We start from the raw sequence: 9,188 nt of genomic DNA on the forward strand, positions 1-9,188 counted from the left end.
CATGAATGAAGTGAGGTGAGACCTTTCTGCTTTTTGCTATTGTGAAGATTAAGCCAATCATAGGCAGCTTTCGCCAGTCATTCATTCGGTGAGAGCCTCAGCCAATCACATTCAGCTCTTTCAGCAGGCGGAAGCTGAAGCAAGGTGAGTTTCAATTTTTTTGGTTTTTTACAGCACTTTTACTGGATTTTCAGGAAAGGGCTTATATTTAAAGTCCTTCCTTGAAATCAATTGACGGGGTGCCAGCAGCAGAATCATGTGTGACAGCTGCGGTAGAGAATTGAAGAATTCCTCTGCTGCATCTGTCACAGATGTGGCAGATGTAGCAGCAGGGAATTCTTTTTACTAGCGGGGATGAAGGAAACATCTGCTGCATGCAGCAGATGTGTTCTATATTCCCACAGGGGACACAGCAGAGGTGGACAGGTAAGTATTTGGCCTCCAATACCATCTCTATGCTGATGACACCCAACTATACACCTCCTCTCGTGAGATCTCTGGACCATTTCTCCAAAATATCACCGACTGTCTGTCCGCTGTCTCTAACACTATGTCCTCCCTTTTTCTCAAACTAAAACTCTCTAAAACTAACCTCCTTGTCTTTCACCTTCCAACCGACCTCCCCTCAACATCTCCATTCCAGTGTCTGGCACCATCATAACCCCCAGATGGCATGCCCGATGCCTTAGGCCTTAGTCAGACGGGCGTTTTTTGCCGCGATTTGCGGATCGCATGACGGATGCGCATCCGCAAATCGCGTGACCGGTGCGCGCAAGTCGCCCGCAAATCGCCCGAAAATCTGCTCCTAGCCGCGTTTCATTAGAAACGGGCCGGAGCTGTCCAGCGCATTGCATTCAATGGAGACGGCAATACAGCCGTCTCCATTGAAAGCAATGCGCTGCGGGCGAGCCCGGGATGAATTGTCGGTAAGGGCTTAAATATATAAGCCCTTACCTGCAATCCATCCTAAAATGTGTTAAAATAAAAAAAAATTGCATTCTCACCTTCTGCCTGCAGCTCCAGGCAGCCGTCCTGCAGTGGGTGTGAAGGGGGTGTGAGTCAGACCTCCCCCCTGATTGGCTCAGCGCTGAGCCAATCAGAGGCATGCCTCACTCACACCCATTCATGAATTCATGAATGGATGTGAGTCAGACCTGCCCCTGATTGGCTCAGCGCTGAGAGGCAGCAGTCACTCACCCATTCATGAATTCATGAATGGGTGTGTGAGTGAAACCGGCCTCTGATTGGTCAGGCTGTGACCAATCAGAGCAGATCATTCAGCAGGCGGGGATTTTAAAGCCCCGCCGGCTGAATAGTGCCGAGAAGCAGTTCAGGAGAACTGACAGCGGCCGCGGCTGGACTCCGGCTGCAGCGGAAAGGTGAGTATACAATTTTTTTTTATTTTAACACATTTTAGCATGAATTGCAGGGAAGGGTTTATATATTTAACCCCTTCCCGACAATTAACCCTGCGCACGCCGGCAGCCCATTGCTTTCAATGGAGCGGCTGTATTGCCGCTCCATTGAATTCAATGGGCAAACATCGTTCTTCTCTGCCACAGCTGTTACAGCTGTGGCAGAGAAGAATGATTTGTCTTCTATATGTTCTCAATGGGGTCGGCGCTGCTGCCGCCGGCCCCATTGAGCGCATATACAGAAGCGAACAGGAATCGCAGATCGCAGATAGGTGCGATCTGCGATTTTTTGTTCTATAATTTTTCGGACGAACGCATAAAAAGCGCTCATGTGTCCGATACCATTGCGAAGCAATGGTTTTAAAAAATCGCCGGACGCATGCGCATGCGCAAATCGCGGCAAAAAACGCCCGTCTGACTAAGCCCTTAGTGTCACACTGGACTCTAACCTCTCCTTTACCCCCCATATCCAATCTCTGTCCCAAACATGCCACCTGCACCTCAGAAATATTGCTAATAAACGTCCGTTCCTAACTACGAACATGCTAAAGACACTCCTGGTTGCCCTCATTCACTCCCGGCTTGACTACTGCAACTCGCTACTCATCAGCCTTCCCCGCATCAGACTCGCTCTGCTCCAATCCATACTAAACGCAGCAGTTAGGCTCATTTTTCTATCCAGTCCTTACTCAGACGCCTCTGCATTATGCCAGTCGCTGCATTGGCTGCCCATCCACTGCAGAACTAAATTTAAACTCCTCTACCTCACTCACAAAGCTCAGCATACGTCGCCTCCCTCCTGCCAGTACACTACCCAGCCCGCTCTAATCCGCTAACACACTCAGACTAAACACCCCTGTAATACGAACCTCACATGCTCACCTACAGGACTTCACCAGAGCAGCACCCATCCTCTGGAACGCTCTACCCCAAGGCATCCGGACAATTCCCGATGCGTGAAATTTCAGACGTGCCTTAAAAACGTACCTCTTCAGGGAAGCATACCAAATCTCCTGATCTAGTCCCCTGCCCCTCCCTATGGTGTCCCACCCTATTTGCCTTCTAATAATTGATCTGCACATGAAATTCCATACTGCCTATGTCCCCCTTGCCTTGCTCCCCCCCCCCAAACCCTGCACCTCCTGTACCACCCCCAACCCATTTGTGTCAAACCCAATGTACCTCACATTGTAATTGTTGTATTGTTTTGCATTTATCCATGCCTGAAAACGCTGCGGAATAAGTTGGCGCTATACAAATAAAGATTATTATATTATTTTTTTTCATACTAAAATTTTTGTTTCGCAGGAAAGGGCTAATATGTAAAGCCCTTCCCTGAAAAACAATGCAGGGGTGTCGGCAGACCATTGTTTTCAATGGATCCACGGGCAGCAGCCGCGGATCCATTGAAAACAATGCACGGACCTGCATTCACGCGTGTTTTTGCACGTACATGGGTGAACACTTATGTGCGCACCTATGTACACACAAAGGTAGGTGTGTGGCTCACCATTAGAGCCGCAGGCGCTGCTGGAGATCACTCCTAGCATCATGATTGCCTTGCTTTATCTCTGACACTACAGCGAGTCTTGACCTACGAATTCAAATCTCTTAGATAGCTTAAGAAATGCTTTTTGCCATTGTGGCAGCTACTATTAGATTAGAGTTTGAATTGGAGTATTGTCCTCCGAACGAGCTAACCCTGATCTGTTGACTCAAGTCTCTTAGACAGTCCTTGGCTATTGTGGCAACTATTTTTGGTGCATAGTTCTAATTGGGGCAGTGTCCCCTGAATGCTACGCCTCTAAGTATTAGGTTAAGCCATCTACCTTCGGAGCCACGAATTTATAGGCTACCCGCTCTATCTAAGTGTGGCACATCCTGACTAAGTCTTCAACAGGTGACCCTGGCATCATCCAGGGCAATCGTGGTAGCGTAATTATGCATTTATTTGGAGCCTAGGCTCTCTAAGGCTCTACGTGACGTATATAGTGCGCAGCCTCTCAACTCTACGCAGGAGACATATAATACGCAACAGATTTATCGCCTAAATACGTACCGTAGTTGTCCTGTACACATCGGCAACCAGGAACCATTAAAATATACTTGAGATTCATATGATCAATAGGGTCTTAGCATAACTTTTGAAGTAGGCAATCTATGTGATCTTCATACATTGACTAGTGACAGGCGTATCTTAGCCAATCATCTAACTATTTATTCAAAAATAGTTTACATCACTTGGGGTCTTATCAATGCCCTGCTCCTGAGGAACTATCGGCCACTCCGATAGGGAAACGCGTCGAGCAAAAAGAACATGAGCAAAAAGTACATAGAGTAAAAAATACATAATTAAAATTGATATCAACATACAGAAACAATTTATAATACTGTATTGCACTCCAAGAGTGAACATTAAAAAATTGGAACGTCTGTAAACAGTGTAATAGTGAACACTATATTCTACTGAGTTGAATATATTAAAGATCTACAAGTGTCCCTATAACAAGAGTCTCTGAAGCCAGAATGTGTTGCTTGAATCATGTGACAACAGTAAATATATACCTCCACTGAAAACAATAATCTCACTTGGAGTATATATTAACCCCTTAGTGACCAAGCCTGTTTGCGCCTTAATGACCAGGCCAAATTTTGCAAATCTGACATGTGTCACTTTAAAGGGGTTGTCCCGCGGCAGCAAGTGGGTCTATACACTTCTGTATGGCCATAATAATGCACTTTGTAATATACATTGTGCATTAATTATGAGCCATACAGAAGTTATAAAAAGTTTTATACTTACCTGCTCCGTTGCTGGCGTCCTCGTCTCCATGGTGCCGACTAATTTTCGCCCTCCGATGGCCAAATTAGCCGCGCTTGCGCAGTCCGGGTCTTCTGCAGTCTTCTATGGAGCCTTTCGTGCAGGATGCCGGCTCCGTGTAGCTCCGCCCCGTCACGTGCCGATTCCAGCCAATCAGGAGGCTGGAATCGGCAATGGACCGCACAGAAGAGCTGCGGTCCACGGAGACAGAGGATCCCGGCGGCCATCTTCAGCGGTAAGTATTGAAGTCACCGGAGCGCGGGGATTAAGGTAAGCGCTCCGGGAAGCTTCCTTTACCTCCCTGCATCGGGGTTGTCTCGCACCAACTGCAATATCTTAAATATGTGCAAACATAATATAGAAATTTTTGCTAAGATTTATATTTCCACCCGTTTACTTTATTTTGGGCGCACATTGGAAAAACTTTCGTTTTTTTTTTAACTATTTAGGAGACGTACAAATTTAACATTACTTTTTAGCATTTTGAGGAACACTTTGTTTTCCTATACCAAGCCGAGATTGGAAAGGCTCATGAGTGTCAGAATAATAGATACCCCCCCAAATGACCTCATTTTAAAAACTACACCCCTTAATGTATTCACTGAGGGGTGTCATGAGTATTTTGACCCCACAGTTTTTTTTCAGGAATTAATTCAATTTAGAGGAGAAAAAGTAAAATTTCATATTTTTGCAAATCTGTCATTTTAAAGACATATTTTTTTCCTATAGTTTACATAAAAATCAGGATTTACACCCCAAAATGGATACCCCTATTTCTCCCGTGTTCAGAAATATACCCATTGTGGCCCTATTGTTATATCTGAGTCCACAACGGGGCCCAAAATGAAAGGAGTAGTCAGTGTCTTTCAAAACAGAAATTTTGCTTGAAGTCCTTTTAGGCCCCATAGCACACATGTAGAGTTCTTGAGCGCCCAAAACCATAGAAAACCCCCACAAATGACCCCATTTTGAAAACTAGACCCCTTAAGGAATTTATCTAGGGGTGTACTGCATATTTTGACCCCAGAGTTTTTGAATGAATTCAAACCAAGCAAAAGGAAAAAATTGTGATTTTCGTTTTTTCGGCAATTCTGTCATTTTAAAAACAGCTTTTTTTGTACAGCACACATATGAAGGAAGACTTGCACCCAAAAATGGATACCCCTGTTTGTCCCGTGTTCTGAGACATACCCATTGTGGCCCTAATCTTATGTCTGGATACACAACGGAGCCCAAAATGAAAGGAGCGACCGGGGGCTTTCGGAACACAAATTTTGCTTGAAGTCCTTTTAGGCCCCATTGCCCACTTGTAGAGTTCTTGAGCGCCCAAAACCATAGAGAACCCCCACAAATGACCCCATTTTGAAAACTAGACTCCTTAACGAATTTATCTAGGGGTGTACTGCGTATTTTGACCCCACAGTTTTTGAATAAATTCAAGCAAAGCAAAAGGAAAAAATTTGGATTTTTGTTTTTTTGGCAATTCTGTCATTTTAAAAACAGCTTTTTTTGTACAGCACACATATGAAGGAAGACTTACACCCCAAAATGGTTACCCCTGTTTGTACTGTTTTCAGAAATATACCCATTGTGGCCCTAATCTTATGTCCGCATGCACAACGGGGCCCAAAATAAAAGGAGTAATCGGTGGCTTTCAGAACATAGATTTTGCTTGAAGTCCTTTTAGGCCCCATTGCCCACTTGTAGAGTTCTTGAGTGCCCAAAACCATATAGAACCCCCACAAATGACCCCATTTTGAAAACTAGACCCCTTAACGAATTTATCTAGGGATGTACTGCATATTTTGACCCCACAGTTTTTGAATAAATTCAAGCAAAGCAAAAGGAAAAAAATAGGATTTTCATTTTTTGGGCTATTGTGTCAATTTAAAAACAGTTTTTTTTGTACAGCACACATATAAATGAAGGCTTTCACCCCAAAATGGATACCCCTGTTTGTCCCGTGTTCAGAAACATACCCATTGTGGCCCTAATAGACTTACAGGACCCATGGCTAGGCCTACAATGAAAGGAATACCCGTTGGATTTCAGGGTACCACTGAATAAATTTCAGGCCCCATTGCCCACTTATAGAGCCATTGAGCGGCCAAAACTATAAAGAACCCCCTCAAATGACCCCATTTTGAAAACTAGACCCCTTAACGAATTCATCTAGGGGTGTACTGCGTATTTTGACCCCACAGTATTTGAATGAATCTAAGCAAAGCAGAAGGAAAAAGTTACGATTTTCAATTTTTTTGGCAATTTTTTCAATTTAAAAACAGTTTTTTTGTACAGTGCACATAGGAATGAAGACGTTCACCCCAAAATGGATACCCCCGTTTGTCCCGAGTTCAGAAACATACCCATTGTGGCCCTAATCTACTTACAGGACGCATGGCAAGGCCTATAAAGGACGGAACACCTGTTGGATTTTAGGGCACAACTGAATAAATTCCAGGCCCCATTGCTTATTTGTACAGAATAAAGATTGACTCCCTAAAAATTCCCCCCCTCCCCCTCCGCGCCCTTTTTGGCGTTCGCAAATCTTAGATAAAAGTAAAAATGTGAACTGTGTAGTATTTCCGAAGACAGGGGTAATTACGGAGGCTGGTTGGAATGGGCCCATGGGGCAATAAAACCGGGTATCCCCCCCCTCCTCTCATGCTTTTTGGGGGTATTTCATGACCTCAGTGGCGGGTATGGGGTGTAAAAAGTGGCGTTCCGTGAGTCTCCGTAAGCTTGATGAGGTGCGGCGGTCTCACACAGAAGGCGCTCAACAAGGTGCTCCTGGAACTGCAGGAAGGCGAGCGTTCCCGGGGCTTCTTGTAAAATACGTATCACAGGTAGCGGTCTGAATAACGCCGGGCTCACGCGGGTGCAGGCGGAATCCGCTTGCGGAGGCTCACAGCGGATCCCATCTGTGAGCCCGGCTGTGACCCTGCGTACGGCTGCGTAATGTACTGCGCATAACTGCCTACTCACACAGGCGATCATGCACAGTACACCTTTGTTTGTATTTCCCGCACCATCGCTTAGCGATGACACGGGTACCCGCAGCCCGTATACAATGTAGTTGCGTATGGGCTGCGGGTATATCCGCGACCATGGAGCACAATGGGCTCTATGTTGCCGATATCCGCAGTAAAATAGAACCTGCTGCGTTCTCTTTTCTGCGAGTGGATTACGCAATTCCGACCCGCTAATGTGAGCGGAATTGTGTAATCCAATGCGATTGATCTGCATATTAGCGCGGATCAGAAGCATGCAGAATCCGTAATTCCTATCCGGTCATGTGAGACCGGCCTAAGGTAGATCGCTACCTTTTTATCACGTGACCGGGGACCGCTCAACGAGGCCACCCGTCACTGCTCCAGGCTCTCTGTGACCGTTGGTCGCTGGGAGCAAGGAGATTTTAAGTTTCCTGGGCTTCCTGACTCCTGCGCATGTGTCCGGCTTTTTGCCGGCAATCGCATGTGCAGAATCCTGGAAGGTCCACGGAGGAAGATCGCGTCGGGATTCAAATACGCAGGCCTCCGGTAAAAAGATTCATCTCCTCTCACCGATCGCATCAGTGAGGGGAGATGAAACTTCAAATTTTTTTTTTAACTTTTACGTGATCGGCATTATTGGATAATGGCGAACACGTGACCAGGAACCGCTCACCGCGGACCCCCATTAAATCTCCATGCTCTTGGCTACGTTTTGTAGCCAGGAGCAGGGAGAATTTAAATTATCCTGGCAATCCACAGCTTTTGCGCATGCGCCCGCCATTTTGGCGACGGGCGCGGGTGCAGAAGCTGTGGTAAGGTCCGCGGATAAATCTGGGGGCCTTAGGTACGTACTTTCATCCTCCCTCACGGATATGATCCATGAGGGGAGATGAAACGTACGCTTTTTAAACTTTTAAAAACTTTTTTTTACTTTTTTTTTAAAACTTTTTTACACTTTTTTTTCACTTTACATGATCACTGTCATCCATTGGAGGACAGTGATTATGTCCCCGGTATAATCTCTCTGCTCCTAGCTACACATGGCAGCCAGGAGCAGAGGGATTTTAAATTCCCCGGGGCTCGAGCCCGTCTGTGCACGCGCCCGATGTCAATCATCGGGCGCGCATGCGCAGATGGGGATTCGGGTCCCGGGACATTGGGACACCGCTGAGGACTGGGGGTGAGTATTTTCACCTCCCCTCATGGATCCGATCCATGAGGGGAGGTGAAACTGACTTTTTTAAAACTTTTTTTTAACTTTTTCGCGATCGCCGCTAACCATTGGATAATGGCGATCGCGGTACCGGGGACCGCTCACCGCAGTCCCCGCTGACATCTCCTGCCTCCCGGCTACCTACACTATGGGCTGGTCGTTAAGGGGTTAATCAAACAACACACTAAACGATATCAAATATATTTACTCCAATAAGGGTATCAATTTTCCCCCATTGGAAAGACTCTAAGTGACTCTCGGGGACCCCAGTTAAGAGTGGGTGGAAACCTCTGATTGAGGTTTCCCTTCCCCCACTTTTTGTAGATCCTTCTCTCAATTCGTTTGTCTGTCCTGTCACTATATGTTTGTTGTAATTGTCTTTTTTGTTGGCCCTGATTTTTAAATTTATCCCTAATAAAGTTATTTTTTAATTTTCTATATCTGTGACGGCTGTTATATTTGGTGGCCTATAGAAAACCTTTGAGGGTTTTATTGTTGTTTTCCTCCATGTATTTCCATCCATAGAGAGTCCACATTGTTATCTCCCTCCCATATATCTTCTCATAATGTGGCTTAAAACAGGATTTAACATAAAGACAAACCCCTGCTCCTTTCCGTTTTTTACGATCTCTTCTGAACAGACTGTAACCCTGTAACAGTTTTTGTCCAACCAGGTCTCCATTACTCCTGCTATGTCGTAGTGTCCTTAGACATTATTACTTCCAGTACATCCAGTTCAGATGTCT

The sequence above is a fragment of the Eleutherodactylus coqui genome, chromosome 1 (assembly GCF_035609145.1).
Source record: "Eleutherodactylus coqui strain aEleCoq1 chromosome 1, aEleCoq1.hap1, whole genome shotgun sequence".
NCBI lineage: Eukaryota > Metazoa > Chordata > Amphibia > Anura > Eleutherodactylidae > Eleutherodactylus > Eleutherodactylus coqui.